Source organism: Triticum dicoccoides, chromosome 4B, assembly GCF_002162155.2.
Source record: "Triticum dicoccoides isolate Atlit2015 ecotype Zavitan chromosome 4B, WEW_v2.0, whole genome shotgun sequence".
NCBI classification, from domain to species: domain Eukaryota; kingdom Viridiplantae; phylum Streptophyta; class Magnoliopsida; order Poales; family Poaceae; genus Triticum; species Triticum dicoccoides.
The window spans coordinates 553,835,842-553,856,535 of record NC_041387.1 but is presented as its reverse complement, the minus strand read 5'-3'; positions in this window follow the sequence as shown (position 1 = coordinate 553,856,535).

Below are 20,694 nucleotides of genomic sequence, written 5' to 3'. Positions count from 1 at the left end.
ACAAGGGTCGATATACCCGCAAACTCTGAAAGCAACAACTACCACATGGACCCAGCGATGGAGCAGGGTGAGCCAGGTCACGCCAAATCAAGTTCGGAGCAAATACCTGATCACAATGATCCGGAGGGACGAGCTCATGAAGCCGCCCCAGAATAGGAAGACAGTCCGGACGACGATGCATTCATCATCCCGGACGAACAAGTGGAACGAGACAACCTCCATGGAAAGCTTATGGCCACCGCAAGAAGTCTAAAAAAGCAGAAGCAACGGCTCAAGGCCGCACAAGAAAAGCTCAGCAGAAGATGGAATAAAGTGCTAGACACCAAAGAAATATATGGTGATGACCGCCATACGAAAAGCTATCCGAAGCGCAAGCTACTGCCAGAATTCGACGACGCGGCCGTTCCACCAAAAGAAAATTCGACCAAGAAACCAGGCGTACCGCTTCACAACCATAACAAAGCGGCTGCGGACACTGCGCATGATCTACGTGAGCATCTGGATAAGAAGGTCGGTGCAGCCAGGTCCATCTGTGGACCTAAAAGACACACCCCGGCGAAGGAATATGGTCACCCAAACGCTCACACAAGCCAGATACCAGTCCGGAATAAACTCCAGACACAACAACAGCCGACTACATGCCACAGCGCGTCCAGATACAGAGGGGCTGCTCACCCCCTGTGCTTCACCGAAGAAGCACTGGACCATAAATTCCCACAAGGCTTCAAGCCTGTGAACATAGAAGCATACGATGGCACCACAGACCCAAGGGTCTGGATCGAGGATTTTATCCTGCATATTCACATGGCTCGTGGGGATGACCTCCACGCCATCAAATACCTTCCCCTCAAGTTGAAGGGACCAGCTCGACACTAGTTGAAAAGCCTCCTCGAAAACTCAATTGGGAGTTGGGAGGAACTCGAAGACGCTTTCAGGGCCAATTTTCAAGGGACCTATGTCCGGCCTCCGGATGCAGACGATCTAAGTCACATAATCCAATAGCCTGGGGAGTCCGCCCGCAAGCTTTGGAACAGATTCCTCACTAAGAAGAATCAAATTGTCGATTGTCCGGACGTCGAAGCCTTAGCGGCATTCAAACACGGCATCCGTGACAAGTGGCTTGCCAGACACCTCGGCCAGGAAAAGCCAAGGACAATGGCAGCCTTAACAAGCCTTATGACCCGCTTTTGCGCGGGTGAAGATAGCTGGCTGGCCCGTAAAGGCACCAGTGACCCCACCACATCCGAAATAAGGGATGGCAACGGGAAGCCACGGCGTAATAAAAACAAACGCTAAAACAAGGAAGAGAGCCCGGATAACACGACGGCCAACGCCGGATTCAGCGGCTCTCGACCTGATCAGCAAAAGAAGCCATTCAAAGGTAGTAAAGAGGGACCATCCGGTCTGAACAGAGTCCTGGACAGACTATGCCAAATTCATGGCACCCCGGAGAAACCTGCGAACCACACCCATAGAGAGTACTGGGTCTTCAAGCAGGCCGGCAAATTAAATGCCGAACACAAGGGGAGGGACACACCAAGCGAAGACGAGGATGAACCTCGCCAGCCGAACACTGGGGGACACAAAAAATTCCCGCCAGAGGTTAAAACAGTAAACATGATCCACGCGACTCACACATCCACGAGAAGGCATGGACGTGCGCCCATAGACACGCACGATGTAGAGCCCATCATACCTACATCTCATTACTGGATGTCTCGTCCGATCACTTTCGATCACATGGACGACTGAACTAGTATTCGGCGTGGAGGATCACAGGCCTTGGTGCTTGACCCAATAATCGACGGATACCGTCTCACCCGTGTCCTCATGGACGGCGGCAGTAGTCTCAATTTAATATACGAGGACACTGTCCGCAGAATGGGGATAAACCCATCCAAAATTAGACAAAACAACACCACCTTTGAAGGGGTGATACCAGGCGTTGAGGCCTATGGCAGGGGCTCAGTCGCGCTGGAAGTAATATTCGGCCCCCCAAGCAACTCCAGAAGCGAAGAACTGCTCTTCACCATCGCACCTTTCCAAAGCGGCTATCACGCATTGCTTGGAAGAATGGCATTTGCCTGCTTCAACGCATTGCCGCACTATGGCTACCTTACACTCAAGATGCCCGGTCCCCGTGGCGTCATCACCATTAGCGGAATAACGGAGCGCTCTTCACGCGCAGAGGAACACGCGACGGCCCTAGCGGCTGGACTATAAGCGGCCTCCAATATCAGAAAACATGACTGGTCATTACGACCACACACACGGTTAGACAAGTCCGGTAGCCCGGATAAAATTCAAATAGGGCACCGTATATGTAATCCCATAACGGAAACCAGAGGCTGTATATATTTAATACAGCCCCACACTTGGCTCGACCTTATTGGCAGGCCAACATCTTACACTTTTATTATTAATCGCATACTTACGTTGCACTCTCTTACGAGTTTTTCTTTTTTTACAGACAACATTCACGCGAGACCCTTCCAGGATACGACACAACGGAGACAAAGGCGCAGACGTGCAGCAGGGCCCCGTTCAACATGTTTCTTTTTAGATTAAGCCCTTGTGTAAACCTTTTCTACTACCTCTTGGTGTTTAACCATCCCATGGGTTCTATACCCACAGAGGATACTGCCATTATTGGCATTTGGCCATGGCAGACTAAATTGCACGTACCTAGGAATTAAGGGCTTATAATAGGCTCTTGTTAGCCTCTTTTCCTTTACAAAGACCGAATACCCTCGGGAGTGTTCAGCGTCACGAGTTTGGCCGTATATGCATCAGCTCCGAATCATGTCTTTGGTTAAATGTTGGGTTTGCCCGGCTCCTGGGTTTGCCGCCTTACGTTCCGTTATCACCGGCTAAGGCAGGCCAAAGGAGAACTACTGCGATTGTGCCCCGGTTATTCCGGATGAGCGCCTCAGTAGAGAAAGCCGAAAACTGACTGTCATGATACGGCGAGAGACTGTTCAACCACTCGAAGACTCATCGGAATCCCTAAAGATTCCTCCGCATTAACGAAGGGCCGTTTCCCGGACATGTACACATGCGCCCATATTCGGATGCACGCGAAGGTACCAGGGGCTACATAGTAGCCCCACCATTATACTCCCATGGCTAAGTGAAAGTGTTACAGCTATATAGTCCGGTTGCCTAGTTCGACGTGCGATCACCTCCTTAATGGACTAAGACATTGGATCAAGTGTGATTAAGCATATTTTTTGCGAACACCCCCGCATTATATGTGTGGGGGCTAAAGCCAACAACTGCTATCTTTCAGACTACTTATACATATAAAAACGGCCGCAAAGGGGATACAATCATACTTCTAGGCAAAAGTATAAACATAGACTCATAATTAAACTAAAACATTGTTTTCTACAATGATTCGACTTATCACTCGAATAAAACATTCTTCGAGCACTATGCCTCTATTAGGCGGGCACCTTCCGTGACTTGCGCCAAGTAGTGCTCGGCCGGATATTAGCCTCCTACCTGATCGTGGCTCGCTATTACAGTGGCATCCATATCCGTCCAATAGGCTTTAACACGGGCTAGAGCCATCCGCGCACCCTCTATGCACGCCAACCTCCTCATGGCATCAATCCGAGACACGGCCCCAAGGAATTGCTGGACCAAACCAAAGTAGTTGTTTAGCTTAGGCCCCTGTGGCCAAAGATGATCTATTACAGACCGCATTGCAAGCCCGGACAACATGTGGAGCTCCGCCATAGCAGCCACCTTCTCATTTAGCGGCAGCGGGAGAGTAGGAGCATGGAATTGCGACCAGAAAAGCTTCTCCACTTCCTTATCACCTTGATCCTCGAAGAACCTGATAGCGTCAGCTGTACTATTCGTCAGGTCTGCATATGCGTCTGCCGGACTAAAGCGCCCAGCCAGGGGCGCATACTTCGGATCCAAAAACTTCGTCCACAGTAGGTACGAGCCCCCAGCCACGATTTTGTCGGCCTGTTGGAGTTCCTCCCGCATACCTCGGATCTCGGTCCGCATCTCCTTGGCGGCATTCAATGTCTTGTCCAGCTCGGCCGAACTAGCCGTATTCTCCTTTTCAAGGAGCGCATACCGGTCGGCGGCATTTTTCAATTCTTCAACCATTTTGGCCATCTTTTCGACGCTTCGGCGATGAGCAGCCTGTTAGGCTCTCAACTCTTCGGCCGCCTTTAGGGCAGCCACATTGCTAGCCCGAGCTTGTTCCTTGGCCTGAGCAAGCTCTGCCCTTAGGGCCTCCACGGCAGCAGCACCATCTGTAGTGCAAACACATGGCATTAATATTATGCCCCTCTTGCATTTCCCTATACATCATAATAAGGGAAGCCGAGCACATACCCCGTGACTCCTCCAGCCGCTTATTCACTAGCGTGATATCGGCATCAATGGATCCGATCTGCCTCCTTAGTTCGTCAACTTCAATAGACTGGTCGGCTCCCGGATCCTTGTATACCTGCGCACATTAACGACACAGCCATTAGTATATGATCCCCCGTTTGCCGCCTACAGCGGGCAACCAGAGTCTCAGGGGCTACTATCTATAGGGAGCACTCCTAGCGCGCGCTTCATAATCAAAAAATTGTGCATTTTTCATTACATACCTCAAAGCCTTTGAGTAGGCTTGTAAATGCCTCATACAAACCGCTGGTAGCAGATGAAATCTTCGTGAGCACCGTGCTCATTAAAGAGCGGTGCTCCTCCGAAAGCGCGGCTCGCTCCAGATGGCCCGTCAGTACGTCCGGCCGGACACTGAACTGCGCCAGACCCTTCTCATTGCCCCCTGTAGGAGCCAAACGCTCTGGGCTCAGGGTGGCTGACGTGTTAGCCTCCGGCTTCGGCAGATCCAGACTCCTCCGTGACGACACCTCCGTGTCACTCGCTTCATGAGGCGGAGAGTTGGGTGGAGTCTCACTCTCCATCATCTCCGGACGAAGGTCCCCCGAAGACAAACTCTGTTGAGAAGAGCTGCTCGCCGGACTACAAAAGATGAAGTCCTGGTTATGGATCTCGGAGTAACATCACACCTTCGAGTTAATGAATAACTTACAGCTTGGTGGAGGGCTGGCCCCTTGGTGGGCATGACGTGGTGAGGGTGCCCGTCGCGGCAGAGCCCTCTGGTGATGTTTCCTTCCCTTGCTTCGGTGTCTCCGCCTCCAAATCTTCGGAGGCGGCCCTCTTCTTCCCACATGGGGAGGAGGCTTTGGCCTCCCCTTTCCGGCTATCCTCCATAGGATGGGTGGCGATTTCCCCGGTCTGGATGCATAGCGCGTGAAGTTTGGCTTCACTGCCCTTTCCTTCGCCTTTCCCTGAAGGGATTTTGCTGAGCGCCCGGCCCAGCATCTTTGCAATAGTGGGACCAGGCGAGCCTTCAGGAAGTGGCGCCGGACACGTAATATTCTCCGCCTTGTTGAGCCATTCCTGTCCATGAAAGGCTTTTCAGAATAATGGTTATTATAAATATAAATGAAGTGTCCGGCTTTAAGGTTACTTACTTGGGCATCTAGGCGATTGCAGCTTAGGCCCGCATTCTCGGTGGTGTCCGGACACTTTACATGTGTTTCGAAGAATAACTTGCACATTCCTTCGAGCATCAGGCCGAAGAAGTGCTTAATAGTCCGCAGACCCTCCGGATTAAACTCCCACATCCGGAGAGGCCGACATTTACACGACAACATCTGTCGGACTAGCATTACCTGAATGATGCTGACAAGATTTATGTCCCTCTCAATAAGCTCCCGGATGCGATTCTGCAGATCTGGTACATCGCCAGCAGGCCCATAATTCCGTCCCACATCGGTCCAAGACACCAACTGTGAAGGAGGGCCTGAGCGGAACTCGGGGGCAGCTACCCACTTTGTGCCTCTGTCAGCAGTGACATAGAACCATCTCCGTTGTCATACGTCCGATACTTCCGGAAAAGAACCCTCTGGCCATGGGGCATCAGCGTTTCTGCTTATTATAGCGCCTCCGCACTCCGCATGTCGCCCCTCGATCATCTTCGGCTTCACATTGAAGGTCTTCATCCATAAGCCGAAGTGTGGGTTGACGTGGAGAAAAGCCTCACACACAATAATGAAAGATGAGATGTGGCGGATGGCGTCTGGAGCCAGATGGTGAAAATCCAACCCATAGTAGAACATGAGCCCCCTCACAAAGTGGTCTAGGGTGAGGCCCAGGCCTCGGAGGAACTGAGGAATGAACACGATGCTCTCATTGGGCTCCGGCGTGGGGATAATTTGCCCCCGAGCAGGAAGCCTGTGCTGGACATCGGCAGTCAGGTATCCGACCTCCCTAAGCTTCGCAATATCCTCCTCCTGAATCGAGGAGTCCACCCACCGGCATGTTGCATCGGATCCGGACATGCTGGAGGATCTGGGGTGCTGGAGCTTAGGTTTTGAGTGCCAGAGCTCGAGGGGTGAGGAAGAGCAGGAGAGGTGGTAAAAAGGCGTAGGCCTTGACCCCTTTTATAAAAAGGGATGAATACCAAGAGTCCTCAGCGTGACCTGTTGAGACTTATCTGAAATACATGGAATCATACCAACGGTCGCTATGGGGGCACATATGCCCATATTGATAAAAGAGCCTGTATTAAGGGGGACACGATCTCTACTTTGGCAGGACGTGGCAATAAAACTGCCTCGCGACGCGAGTCGAGGGGGAGCAGGAGACGCCGGTTCGTGTTGGACCAGGCCTTGATGCAAGGGCACGACATGCTAAAATTGCTAGCAGAACGGATTTATGCTAGGGTATGTGAAGATCATCTTGCAGATCTGGACACGATCTACGTGTTCGATAACCATCTTGGAGTATTCGGAGGAGGAACCCGCCTTGCAATGCCAAAGACAAGACTGCACGCCGGACTCATCGTCATTGAAGCCAGGTTCAGGGGCTACTGAGGGAGTCCTGGATAAGGGGGTATCCGGATAGCCGGACTGTATACATCGTCCGGACTATAGAAGCGTCAAGATACAAGACTCAAGACTTCGGCTCGTGTCCGGATGGGACTCTCCTTTGCGTGGAAGACAAGCTTGGCGATTCGGATATTATGTTTCCTTCCTTGTAACCGACTCCATGTAAACCCTAGCTCCCCGGTGTCTATATAAACCGGAGAGCATGGTCCTTAGAAGGCTGATCACAATTACAATCATACCATCATAGGATAGCTCTTAGGGTTTAGCCTCTACGATCTCGTGGTAGATCTACACTTGTACTACACATATCTTCAATATTAATCAAGCAGGAAGTAGGGTTTTACCTCCATCGAGAGGGCCCGAACCTGGGTAAACATTGTGTCCCTTGCTTCCTGTTACCATCAGCCTAAGACACACAGATCAGGACCCCCTACCCGAGATCCGCCGGTTTTGACACCGACACCAGGTACGAGCCTTTTGCGCTTGTGATTGTTATTAGCAGGCTTATTTTCCGATACAAGCTTGCGCTCCCTTTCAGCAATGAAAGCCTTGTCCACCAGAGTTTGAAAATCTAGGAAATCAAACATACTAAGAGTACACCGGAGTTGCGGGTTTAATCCAGCAAGAAATCTGTCAATCTTTCTTTCTTTAGTGGCCACATCCTATAGGGAGTAGCGTGACAGATGATTGAATTTTTGCAAATATTTACCCACAAACTGATTTCCTTGGAGGAGCGTGAGAAATTCCTGCTACTTAGTCTTCATAATTCCAGTAGGGATATGATATTTCTGGAATTGTTCCTTGAATTTTAACCAGGTGATTTCTTCATCAGCAGGCCACATGGCCTTTTCATTTTCCCACCATATGGTAGCAGCGCCTTCAAGATAATGTGTTGCAAATGGAACCTTATCTCCTTCTTCAGTATGAGCAATCTCAAGTTTCTTCTCAATAGTTCGCAACCAATCATCTGCATCCAAGGGATCAACAACCTACTGAAACTGGGAGGCTTGGTGCTTTGAAAATCTAACAACTTAGAATGATGACCGTTCTGATTCCCATTCTGTACACCACAGCTTGCACACTTCTTAATATTTCAATCAGATCATTTTTCTTCTTTCCTCAAACATACGCAGAATTTGCTCGGTGGAGGTTGTATTTGGCGGTGGTGGAACGTACGGCTCAGGGGAATGTCCTACCTATCATGCGGAACGACGAACAGGATAACCCTCGTGAACGTTGCTACTGGTGCCTCCCAGCGTCATCCTATTGTGATTTTTCCCAAGGCAACGCAACCGAGATGAGAAATATTCAAAATAAATTGGGGAAAGCTGGCAACAAAAGCCGAAGAAAAACCTAAAAGACAAAGGAAATACGGTGAATAAAATAGAGTTCCAACATAATTATACATAGACTCATACATGAAATATAAACCACGTGCCAGGTTCAACTAATCTCATACATGGAACGAAATCTCATGACTCGTACGACTACATCTATACACCATACTGACGACTGCGAATACTCAGAAGCTCTACTGCTCTGCTGGAGCTGCGGGGTCCTCTCCTGAAGCGGACTCGGATCCTGAACTGACATGGTTAACTGAGACCTCTAGGTGAAAGGTAACACGACGACGCTGCCTCGAGGGCTCTCCCTCTGGGGCAGGTGTAGGGTGAAGCGTCGGGGCTGCAGGGGTAGCGGGAAGTGAAACCCAGTCAGCAGGAGCACTGAGAGGACTCACGGTCGCGGTGCCCGGGCTACTCGGAGGAGTAACCGGTGAAACAGGGGAACTGGAACTGGCTGGAATATAAGGAGTAAATCCCACAGATGCTGGAGCAGTGACAGATCTAGTAGAGGCTAAAGCAGTACGGGCATGAGTCAGCTCTCGAGCCAGCTCGTGGATCATAAGATAGCTAGCAGTGATATAACGAGAAAGGTGGCTAGCAACACTATCGGACTCCGAATCAATGATAGGGAAATGTACACGACCATTATCGTGTAGAGAAGGATTGTAGTAGAAACCTGGGTGATTCTACATCCGGACCTCGTTGTAACGAAGCTCGACAAGGACCTCGAATGCAGCAAAGTGGACAGCCTGAGAAGTGGTAGAAGCGTAACCGCTCTGAGAGGTACGAGTGTAAGTGCTGGAATCGGAACTAGTGCGAAGAGTAACCACGGCATGATACTCATACATTGAGTCTGCTAGACGCTCCCGGTACACACAATAGGCTGGGTCGTCACCGAGGGGGTACAGCCGACCACACGTTATGAAGGAGATGCAGCGACGTGTACGGCATCAGCTGCAACTGGCACGGATACGGCACCGGAACCATCTACACTCACAACCATTAGTAGGTTTGCATAAAAATAAAACAAGTGCATGCAATGCAACAACCAGCTACAAATGCTACCGGCAACCAACTAAAACTTGTATCTAACATCCAGTTAACATCTCGTAGTCTAGCATGGCCTATAGTCAGCACGGCTCTAATACCATGCATTGTGGCACCCCGGCTCAGTGCGACCAGTTTACCTTGCATTGCCAGCCCAGAGACCATGTCTTCTGGCAACACACAACATCTTGGTACAGAAAAACAACCGCTTTATTGATGCTAGCGGATCAGAGTTTACATTACAATAGGTGGTGAGGCCAAGCGGCACACACGGTACGACTGAACAAAATGTACATTATTTAGTTAACATGAATGGGCCTCGATCATAACAACTATGCAGAAGCGGAACAACAACGTAGCAGAAACTCCATAGCACAGGGACACGGATGTGGACACGATCTAGACTCGGACAACACTCCTTTCCAATGAGACTTTCCTGAAATCTGGCATGACACGCCAGGTTAGTACATTGAATGTACTTGCAATCTCACAACAAACATAAACATAATGACAAACAATATCATGACAAATAATCAATTCATAATAATGCAACAACATAACCATCATGATGTGATCATGCCCTTGTGATAATAGTCCCTTGGACTGACTTACCAACCAACGTACCACCCTCGTGGTCATGACTAAAGATATCTCATGATCCTTCCGGTGATGACAACCACGACCAACATTTGGTCTTAAATGGTGATCCTTCCGGCGATCACAACCACGACCAACACTTGGTCTACACGCAAGATGATCTTTATGATATCATCACCAGTGCAAAGTTTATAACTTAGTATGCAAGATTTATTAAACGTTGACCCATGGTGTGACCTACTTTCGAGCGTGTCGGTAACCGTGGACTCGACTATCGATAGATTAATACACTCTGCAGAGGTAGCGCACTGTACCCACACCACGGAACCCATGGCCTCTCACTCCCATTCGGGTGGACCAACAGCATTCCGACGAAACCCCTCCATTGCCTTGACACTCTCCGGCCACTCCGACTTACTCCCCATTGGGCTAGTCCTGGGTGGCCCTGTGTCTACCAAAGACGCAACGACCACTGTCGTGGCCAAAACATAAACGATCCCACTCGGGGACCCGGTACCATAAACTCAAGAACGGGCACACAAGGTTATGTCTGCTTACTGGGCCAGGGTACCGCACGCCTATAACCTTCCCTAGTTGGAGGCACCGACCAGAGGCAAGACAACGGAATGAATAAAGTCCGTCCCATACCAGCAAATGCACTGGGAAAAACTCGATTCAGTGGCACCATGACCCGGTAAACAATATCTTCAAGTTGGGTTATTATCATATTCAACTTAAAGTGAAAATAACCGGTGTCATACTGCCATGACATGCAACACTAACATATGCATCACATACCAACGGGAATGACTGAGTCAACTATATCCACACTAAGCATCAACATCAACACATCATGAAACTTCTCTGGTTAAGGTAAAACCTCACTTTAAACAGAATCTTTCTAGCAAATTTTACCATTTTTATTTATGCAAGAAAATAACTCCACTAAATATTTATATTCATAACCATATTATTCTTTCATCACTCAAAAATATATCCTAGTTTCTTTACCAACTAAAGTAATTTCAAACTTTTTGTAAATCAAGCATATTACCTAAAGCAAGCAATTAACATAATATAAATATCACAATGATTTAAATGCATGGATTTAATCATTTGTTCAAGTAAGAAAAACCACCATGAAAACGTTTATGTGGCTTGCCTTAGTGCAGATGAGGTTCACAAGCCTCCTGGTGATCCTCAAGACAAGTCTCACCCTCTGAAAATAAATTTAAACACAAGAAGAAAATATCAAGAAACCTTCTGAAATTCTCCAGAAAATCTAGACAGCAGGGTAAAATCCCATCTTTGGTGAGCTGCTAGATTTTTTAACAAAGAATACAATGCAAAAAGAATCAATTCATTTGGACTTATGGTTAAAGAGTTTTAGACATTTGAAGCTCTCTGGATAAAATGAATTTGAATTTAAATAAAACAAACAGGGGGGGTGACGTCGAAGGCATAAAAGCCTTGGGGCGCTACCACTCGTACCGCTTCGTGCGCGTACTAAGTGGCTGCTAGCGGGCCCCGCTAGTCAGGTGAGGGGAGAGAGAGTGGGCCCCACTAGGCATCAAAGTTCACCACCAGTGCAAATATACGCGCCAACAAAAGAATATACAAAACTGAGAGCACTTTAGAAGGCACTAGGCCTGGCCAGGTCGGGCCCCCCAAATAGCCGAAGAAGCTGAGTAGACCTCGGTTGTGTCAACGATAGATGCATCAACAGTAGATGTAAGGCATGATGGTGCGCACGGCAGTCCTCTGACATCTTCATTGCATCTTTGACTTCAAGTCAGAGGTGAGTTGAAGCAATCCTTTCTGCTTTAAGTTGGGACTGAAGAAGTCGAACTGATTGAGGCAGCGACTGCATAGAGGTTGTCTCACACCTGCTGGTGAGTAGCTTCAACTCACTGTCTTCATCAAGACAGGACCTTGGGTTCATCTCGCTGTCCTCAAGATGGTTTGGCTCACTATCTTCCCTAAAGTTCTGCCTGGCGTAAGAGATACGACTCTGAAAGAGAAACAAGGATACATGTAACAGGTTTCATAGTTATAGAAGAAAATAAATGGATCTATTCTGCATAAGGAACATGTTTTTACAACTACAATTTGAAACTAGTAGTTGTTGCAAACATCCAATCAGATGTAAACAACAAAGCAAACAACAGTGGAGGAAATGATGCCTATCCAAATCTATACTAGAACAAAGTTTGAAGTCTTGAGAAGGATGAACTTATATTACATGTTAACACAGGCTGGACAAAGCCCTTCTCCATGTTGATGGAAGGATAATTCAATAAATTCCCCACAGAAAATTCTTTATAAGCGTTGCCATTATTCTACATTTTGCAAAGAGTAAATATAGATCAAATAATATTGGAAGAAACAGAGGATAATGAAGCTCAGGTGCAGACTGATGATACATAATCAAATAACAATTAATTAAGTACAACATTACAAGGCATAAGGGAGAGAGGTACTGACAAGAGCAATGCAGAGCCCAGTATTGTTGTGAGATCGTATGATTCTTTGGGAAAGGAGATTCATCTGAAATTAGTTTTCATACAAGAGAGAAGGTAAGGCACATGCAGAAATTTAGGAGTTCAAATTTTGAATTGATATCATAAACAGTACCTGACGATGGGCTCTCAGCAGTTCTAATAGGGGTTTGGCCACTGGAGTAGGGGTAAAGTGTGGTACAGTTGGGCCTGTGTTTTCTGTGGCTGCTGATCTATCTGATTTAACAGGTATCACTACATTTTCCAAATACCTAGTTTGTACTCTTTGAGGATCTGCACTCACCCTCTTCCTTTTGGACATCTATTACGAAAGAACAACATTTGACTGGAAAAACCTAGTGTAACGACACATGGAATAGGTACGGAAAATGGATAGGTATGGCATATACTCATATATGATGCTTACACTAAGCAGATCGTGTAACAAAGTAGAAGTAATGCAAGAGGTCAGATGCAAAATATGTGCGACCAATACAACTTTGCAAAGTTAGAGCAAGCACCTTGATGGGTGAGTAAGATAGGCCATCCTCCACCATGCCAAGTTTGTTAGCCAATGGTTTGTTCCGCCATATTCCACTCGTGCGCCCATTCTCATATTCATTTTGATAATGTTCAATATCTGACATGCATGAAAACATAAAAACAACTGAGATTTTCTTTGTAATGTAGAAGTGATTCTAATCCAATACTGCCTCCCTGTAAACCCCTTTGTGCTATCTCTGCAATTCTTTTAAGAGATGCCATGCATGCTGTAATTTGGTGTGTGCATTAATATAATGTGGCCTACTACTCAAAATATGAGAGCTCCAGAAGTGATGACACTTCGCAGATGATAGCTTCAACATATATTAAAGAAGAACAAGTCGACCTGACCTGACAGATTCAAAATATACTAAGGGAGAACAACTCGACCTGACCAGTCGACCGCAAGAGAAGAGGATCATCTTAAAGAAGAGCAGAAGAGTAAGCAGATTGATGATATTACAAGTCTTTCAATACAATGTCGGTTGGCCACCCATGATGAACCAGAGCGCACAGAGAAATACTATTCTTTCCTGTCTCTCCATATGTGGCTCACATGCATTTCGAAACTAAAGTAGGAACATTTAGCTAACCAATTAAACATCTCTTAGTTTTACTAATATCAGCAATAATATCATATATGAATTTGTACAACTAAGCTTGTTTAGCTCGATGGGTGGAGTAGTGCTATTACGACACGAACCACGTAGGCCGATTGTGGTCATCATAAAATGGGGAAACCATAAGCATGATGAGTACAGTGTTGACCGTGGTACTGGGATGGCAGATCTGAAGCTGCAAACCACGCAAAGCTTAGTTAGCAACCGATGTTTGCTTTAAAATAACAACTAAGATTTGGTATGGACAAGAAAGTACGGTCAACAAGTGACAAAGAAATGCAATTATGCTGTCTCTCTATATGTCGCGACATGCATTTGGAAACTCAAGTGGGACCTTTAGCTAACCAATTAAATGTGTCGGTTAACTAATATCAGTATCATATCACAATCATATTTGAACAACTAAGCTTTCGAATTCTGAGTGTTGTGTTGTTTAGCTTGAAGGGTGGAGTAATGCTAGTATGACAGAAAGCACCTACGTAGATCATAGTATAGTAGATAAAAGGGGAAAACCCTAAGCATCAAGAGAAAAATCAGGAAAGTGGAACTAGCTGGACTAGTGGGTGGCGCACATGCTTTTCGAAACAAATATAGGAACATTAGGTGACCAATTAAACATTCTATGTTCTAGTGATATGAGCATCATATCAGATTCGTATTTCAACATGTAAGCTTTGGGTTTGAGGTCTTGAGGAGCAGTGCTAGCACGACACGAAGCACCTACGATGATGGTAATGAATATAAAGGGGGGAAACCATAAGCTTTACGAGTATAGTGCACGTGCCATGGCGGATCTGAAGGTGCAAACCAGACAAAGCTACTTCACAACCAATGTTTGCTTTCAACTGGCCACTACGATTTGGTACGAACAAGCAAAGTACAGTAAACAAATTACGATCTATTTTCTGGGTGAGATCAATAACTTAAGCACATATGGAAGAGTACCACCTCTCTTGCGACGCCGTGTAAGCCTATGCTGATACATTGAGGGTGTTGCGGGTGCGATGGCTGTCGGCTGCAGGGAAGAAGACTTTAGACGGCAGACGATCAGGTCGGGGGATAAATCTTGTTGCCGTGGATGAGGCGGCCGTAGGAGCAGCAACGGCAAGGTGGACGACGACACCGATGAAGTGAGAGGAGGCGATGAAAGGATCCTGGTCCAGCGTCGTGGATGAGAGACGTCCATCTCTTGTAGTGGACGACGGGGTAGGGGTAGCGGCTCCGGCAAGGTGGTGGATGGGGTGGCGGACGGAGGAGGCTGGCCGCAGTGCGGAGGTTGTCTTGCCGCCGATGGTGTATGAATGGGGAAATGGAGGGGAGGGGGGATCTCAAACTTTGGGACACGCTTCTCTGAAATGTGGGAAAGTTACGAACATATCCCACGTTTAAAATTTCGGACATCGCTTTGGTTGGGGATAGGACGGTAATCTTGCATCTCCCGAATATTTGCCAGTAACTATTTTAGGCGAGGAGAGGGTGTTTTGCCACCGACGGTTGGCGCCCACGGTCTATGAACGGGGCTGACAGGTAGGGCGGTTGTGTCACGTCTGAGGGAAGTTACACATCTGCCCCTATTTAAAATATTAGCCTACATCGATTTCGGACGAGGAGAGTTTGTTTTGCCGCCCACCGTGTATGAATGGGGAAATGGAGGAAGAGACACATGTCTTTCGGACGAGCTTGAATCAAATGTGTTTTGCCGCCCACGTTTGGCGCCCACCATGTCTGAATGGGCTCAGAGGCCGTCGTGTCACGTCTGATTGAAGTTACTAGTCTACCCCTATCGACAGCAATGTAAATCCTATTGATAAGGATGTCAAGTGGTAGGGATAGACAGTAATTTCCATCTCGCAAACACTTGCTTCGGGCAGCCCACAAATTATAGTGGGTGTTTAGCCGCTTCGTTCAAAACTTGGGAGAATTAGCATTCACGTTTGCCCTGGGCCCTGGCAAACTAAATTCAAATCCAATTTGTATTCGATTACGAATATCCACAAATAATTCTATGTTTTGTTATTTATTTCTTCAAAACCACAACAAAGATTTATTCCACCTTTATATATGATTATGATTTAGAAATGCCGTGATCTTCGAATTCAGTAGGTTGGATACACTTTGAGTCAAACAGTTATTTCATCCAATACAATATGCTCACACGAAAAACAATTCACCTTATGTCAATCATACAAGTACTGAGGATTACCTCGCCTAAAAAATTCGGATCATTACAACACATGGACAACATAGGGGGTCTTTCAACATAATCCTTTCAGAGGCATGACACAACATGCAACTACAATAATCTAATGACAATTTCAACTGGTATCTAAAGAAGAACCGGGATTACACTGGGCTTCAGATATCAGAAACAACAGGACCTCCTCCGTCTTCAAATGCAACATTCTAACTTCCTCCAATTCTTGGGTTTCTTGCATAATACATGCCGCTACTTCCGTAATTTCCAGCCTCAAGATAAAGATTACCTCATTCATAGCAGCCACACCATCTCTTTCTGCCTCGAGTAGAGCCTCAAGCACTATAATATTTGTGCTGAGACTGCTCTCCGGCGGTGTTGCCTCTGAACTGCTACCATCTGGTAACATGGATGGCGCACTTCTTCCACAAATGGATTCTGGGGTTGTACATTGTGTCCTAGTGTGAATGGCATCTTGAAAGGTTTCCGCTGGACATAAATAAGAGATAGTTATCGTATGATCCAGGCAGTAAGCTTACATAGTAAATGACAGACAAATTATTGTCGAGCATGGCAAGCTATATTTAAATGGTTCGAAGTAGCATCAGCCGAAAAGAAATTAAAATGGTAAGATGAAACAAGGGATGTAATAGGCAAATAAACGACATCCGCCAGTCCCATCTAGTTAGTTTTTGCTAGCTCCCTAGTTCATTTTCCTCAAAAAACAAAAACTCTTTTGAACTATCATACCACTAGTGGACTTTCATCGGGATTAAACGGGACCCAGTTGACATCCCTAGTTGAAAGGGAGTGTACCACCGCTATATTTAAGTTGCCAAGGCATCTAAGCAGTTCAAATAATCTGAGAAAGCACTTAACAGTGTGGCCTCATATAAACTACGAAGACAGTCTTGTGATGAAGTTGAGAGGAAAAGTTAAGGACTCAAATGAAATAGGCATGCATTTCTTTACGATAGTACAGCAGGCACTGCTGACATATTGGCCAACTCAGGTATAGCGTAACAACAAACAAGCATTCGTATCAAGCAATACAGCAAAGCAGACAACTGAACTATTTGTAATTTGGTAGGATTACAGGTTGAGGGCACAAGCCAAGAAAGCAGCCCACTCGCATTACATTTCACATGTACTAAAACACACTGGCTTACCATATGTTGCTGTGAAGCCTTGCTTCTATTGCAATGTTCTTTGAAGATATCATCAGCATCCTGTGGTTGCAGATCTAGTTGTTGTAGTTTATTCTGCACCCTCTATTTAGGTAAAATTAATTTTAATTGCATGCACTGGTCTGAATTGATCATCGATGGTTCATCTAAACTAATGAAAGAAGGGTGTGTGCATACACGACAATACATCTGCTTCCCTCTATTTTTATGCTTGTTCGAGGTGCCAGCCCCAAAAGAACAAATATTTTGCTTGATGGGGTTGGAAGCTCCATAATTAATAGAACCATCAAATTAGTCATGCAACTTGGGAAGATCAAGAACACACAAACAAGTAATGAACAGAGGCTCGGAGAAGTGATGTAATAGCTAGCATCAGAAAATGTAGGGTAAAACAAACAAAAAGCAGCGGAACCACATGCTAGTTTGCTGATGTGTAATTAAGCATAGAGAACATTAAGCAGTCTGATGGAACCAACAGGTGGAATCAGAACAACACCATTATCATAAATATAGCATTCAAGAGTAAAATAGTAGGTAGTGATATCTAGGAAGAACAGTAATACATTACTTACGACAAAACTACAGCATATTAACTATATGTGCACTGGTATGTAATTTAGCACAAGTAACATGTTCACTGCCAGAAGTATGGCCCTACAGGTGCAAGCAGAATAACGCGTCTCATGAAAAACTGAATGATGCCCTGAACAAATTCAAAGGTGTGGTGCTTATGCTAGGAAAGTGAATGTAGGCGCCAGCCGTTGGATAATAGTACCTGATTCTCGGCGGCGTATGGGTATCGTTGTCATACTTGATAGCTAAGGATCGTCGATGGTGCTCGTGTTGCGGTTGAGTTTGGGCCGGCTATCACCATCACTGATGCGGCTCCAGTGCTACGGTTGCGGCACCTATCGACATACAAGAAAGCTCATCTGTGGTAAGTGAACAGTTGCATGATAAAGAGAAAAACCTAAGGAGTACAAATCGAAATAACCCGATGAGGCTGCGGCGTCGGTAAAGCAGGGCCGGTGGAGTTGAATATGGCGTCCGTGGAGCGGGTCTGGTGCAGTGGACGAAGGCTTCGGCGAGGGCATTGTACAGTGCTTTCGGTGAGGCAGATCTGTTGCGGCGGACGAGGGCTTGTATGAAGGGCTAGCGAAGGGGCGAACGAGGGAGTTAGTGAAGAGCATACACTATGGTGGACGAGGGTGCCGGTTAAGCAGATCCGGTGCGGTGGACCATGATGGCGGTCAAGGAGATCTGGAGCGGTGGACAAGCCTGTCGATGAAGCGGCTCCGGTGAAGTGGTGAGTTGGCAGTTGGGGGTTCCAAGGTGCGGAAGGTAGATCCGCGGGGTGTGAGGTCCACCACTGCGGTGGAGGACTAGATTCGGCGGCTTGCCGTGGTTGGGGGGTCGAGGAGGGGAAGGGGAGGGGCTCTGGGGAAGAATGTTGGGGGCAAAGAGGGGAAAACAATGGAGTTACCGAAGCAGCCCTTTTCTGTTCATGTGGCAGGGGTAAAACAGGAATTTCACAGGGCTAAACTTTCGGGCGTGTGATATTTCGATGTGAGCGGGAAGTTTGAAAGCTTTTGGCACCAAAAATTCTAAGTGTTCTGCTCTTGTACGGTCGACTATGATATCATGGCCGACAATTTGTTTGTTTTGCACGCAAAAAAAGTGCAAATTTTTTAAATCAGTGTCTCCAACTCGAAACTTAGATTGCCCATTCAATTCAAATATGGATCATTTAGCTTGTCGGGGAAACTGATCCACGAACACCTATGGGACTGGTGGACCGAGCCCCTTTCGGTTCGGCGGGGGGCGGAGATCGCACGAAGAGCGGATCGAGGCGAAGCACACGAGCAGTTTACCCAGCTTCGGAGCTCTCCGGAGAGATAACATTCCTACTGCTGCATGTCTAAGTGTATTGAGTTCTTGCTCGGGAGCGTTGAGTGCTACAGTACACACTAGCTGCTAACGAGACCGAGCATGAGTGTTTTTCTGCCTCCCCCCCCTCTACGTTGCGCATGGGCCTCCTTTTATATGCTAAAGGGGTCTCCGACAGGTGGCAACATAGACAAGGGAAAAAATGGAAAAGGAATTACGGTTGGTACAACTACCTGTACAGTGTATCATACCTAACCCTGACGGCAGGGGACAAAGGCATTAAATGCCCGTCTACGTCGCCCAAATAGTGCAAAAAGGGACCGTCAGGGACGCCACCGCTTGCCACGATGACAATCTTGTCAGCGTCGCTTGCCACCGCGCACCGCTGGCCGCACAGCCTCTTGCCACGCGTGCCTGGAATGGTCCCAAGGCGACACGTTGGTGGATGTGCTGGAGCGTGGGTACAGAGTGGTAGTTTGCCACGGCAAGCGCCTTGCTGCGGTCGTTGTCTTGTCGCGTCCGGAAGCTTGTCGCTCACCGGGCCTTGCCGGGACGCGTGGCACGTCGCGGCAAGTTCCTTGAGATGCCTTGGTTGGCCTTCCCGGCAAGCTCCTCTTGCCGGGGCCTTGTCTCCTTGGCTTGAATACTTTGTTCTTGAATGGCTCCAAAGGAACCACAGAGGACCTTGGCGGTCACCCGGCAAGCCTTGCCGCGAGGTGCTGCGACTGACCGTGCACAAGTTCGGGATACTAGGGTACCCCTACTCTAGTACACCGACAGGAGCCCCCGGGCCTGGGCCACACATGGCGCCGAGCACTGTTGGGCCAGGCCCAAAACAGGGCACGGGTACGCGCGGCCTGGGTTACGCCGTATCTTACTCTGTATCCACCGCGCCTTCCCCGAACGGCACGCGTCGAATGCGGCGTCGCGGGAGAGATCGTGGGTGGTTTCTTTATTCGGAAAGACGGAATGCCCGCCCCCTCCCTCTTTATAAGCAGGGGAAACAGGGGCAGTTCGCCATCTCGCCGGTTGCTACTCCAATCTCAGAAATCTCCGCCGCTCCCCCCTTCTTCCCAAAGCTGAAAGAGAGCAGCGCACCGCCCCCCATCGCCACCAGCATCACCTACGCCGTCGATCTCCCCCACCACCACCGCCATGGCTCCGAAAGCCGACAAGGGGAAAGTCGTGAAGTCGGCCGAGGCGTAGCGGCTCGCGGCGCTGCGAAAGGAGCGGGCAATCTTTCCCCCCAGCTCGCCACGAAGGAGCTGAGGGAGTACTACTACCTCTTCTGGTCGACGGAGACGCGAGCGCATCCGCGTACAAAGGTACTCCCAGTTGCCGCTTCGGAAATGGCTCCGAATGGATACCCTTTCTTCGCGCTGTTCTTCTACTGCGGGCTCTGCTCACCTTTCTCTGAATTTTTTTGCGATATCATGAACACCTACGGGTTCTGCCTCCTTGACTTCACCCCCAATGCTGTTTTGACCATGGCAGTTTTCGCACATCTCTGCGAAAACTTTGTCGGAGTCTATCCAAATGTAGCTCTTTTCCGCCACTTCTTTATGCCCCGAGTTGAGAGAGGGGAGCCTTTATCTGGCGGAATCGCCTGGATCTCGAGAGCTGGCAAGAAGGAAGCTTATCTGGAGGGAGAGCTCCATAGCAAGTGGGAGGAACGGAGAGCAGAATGGTGCTGGATTGTCGAGGAGAACCCGCAGCCATTTACCGCCCAGCGCCAAGCCCCAGTAGCGCGCGGCAACGATTGGAGCAACGTGGCCCCGGAAGACGATAGGCTGAAGATTGCCATCACCCGGATCCTACGCCTCAGGCTTGCCGGGCTCACCGTAGGCGC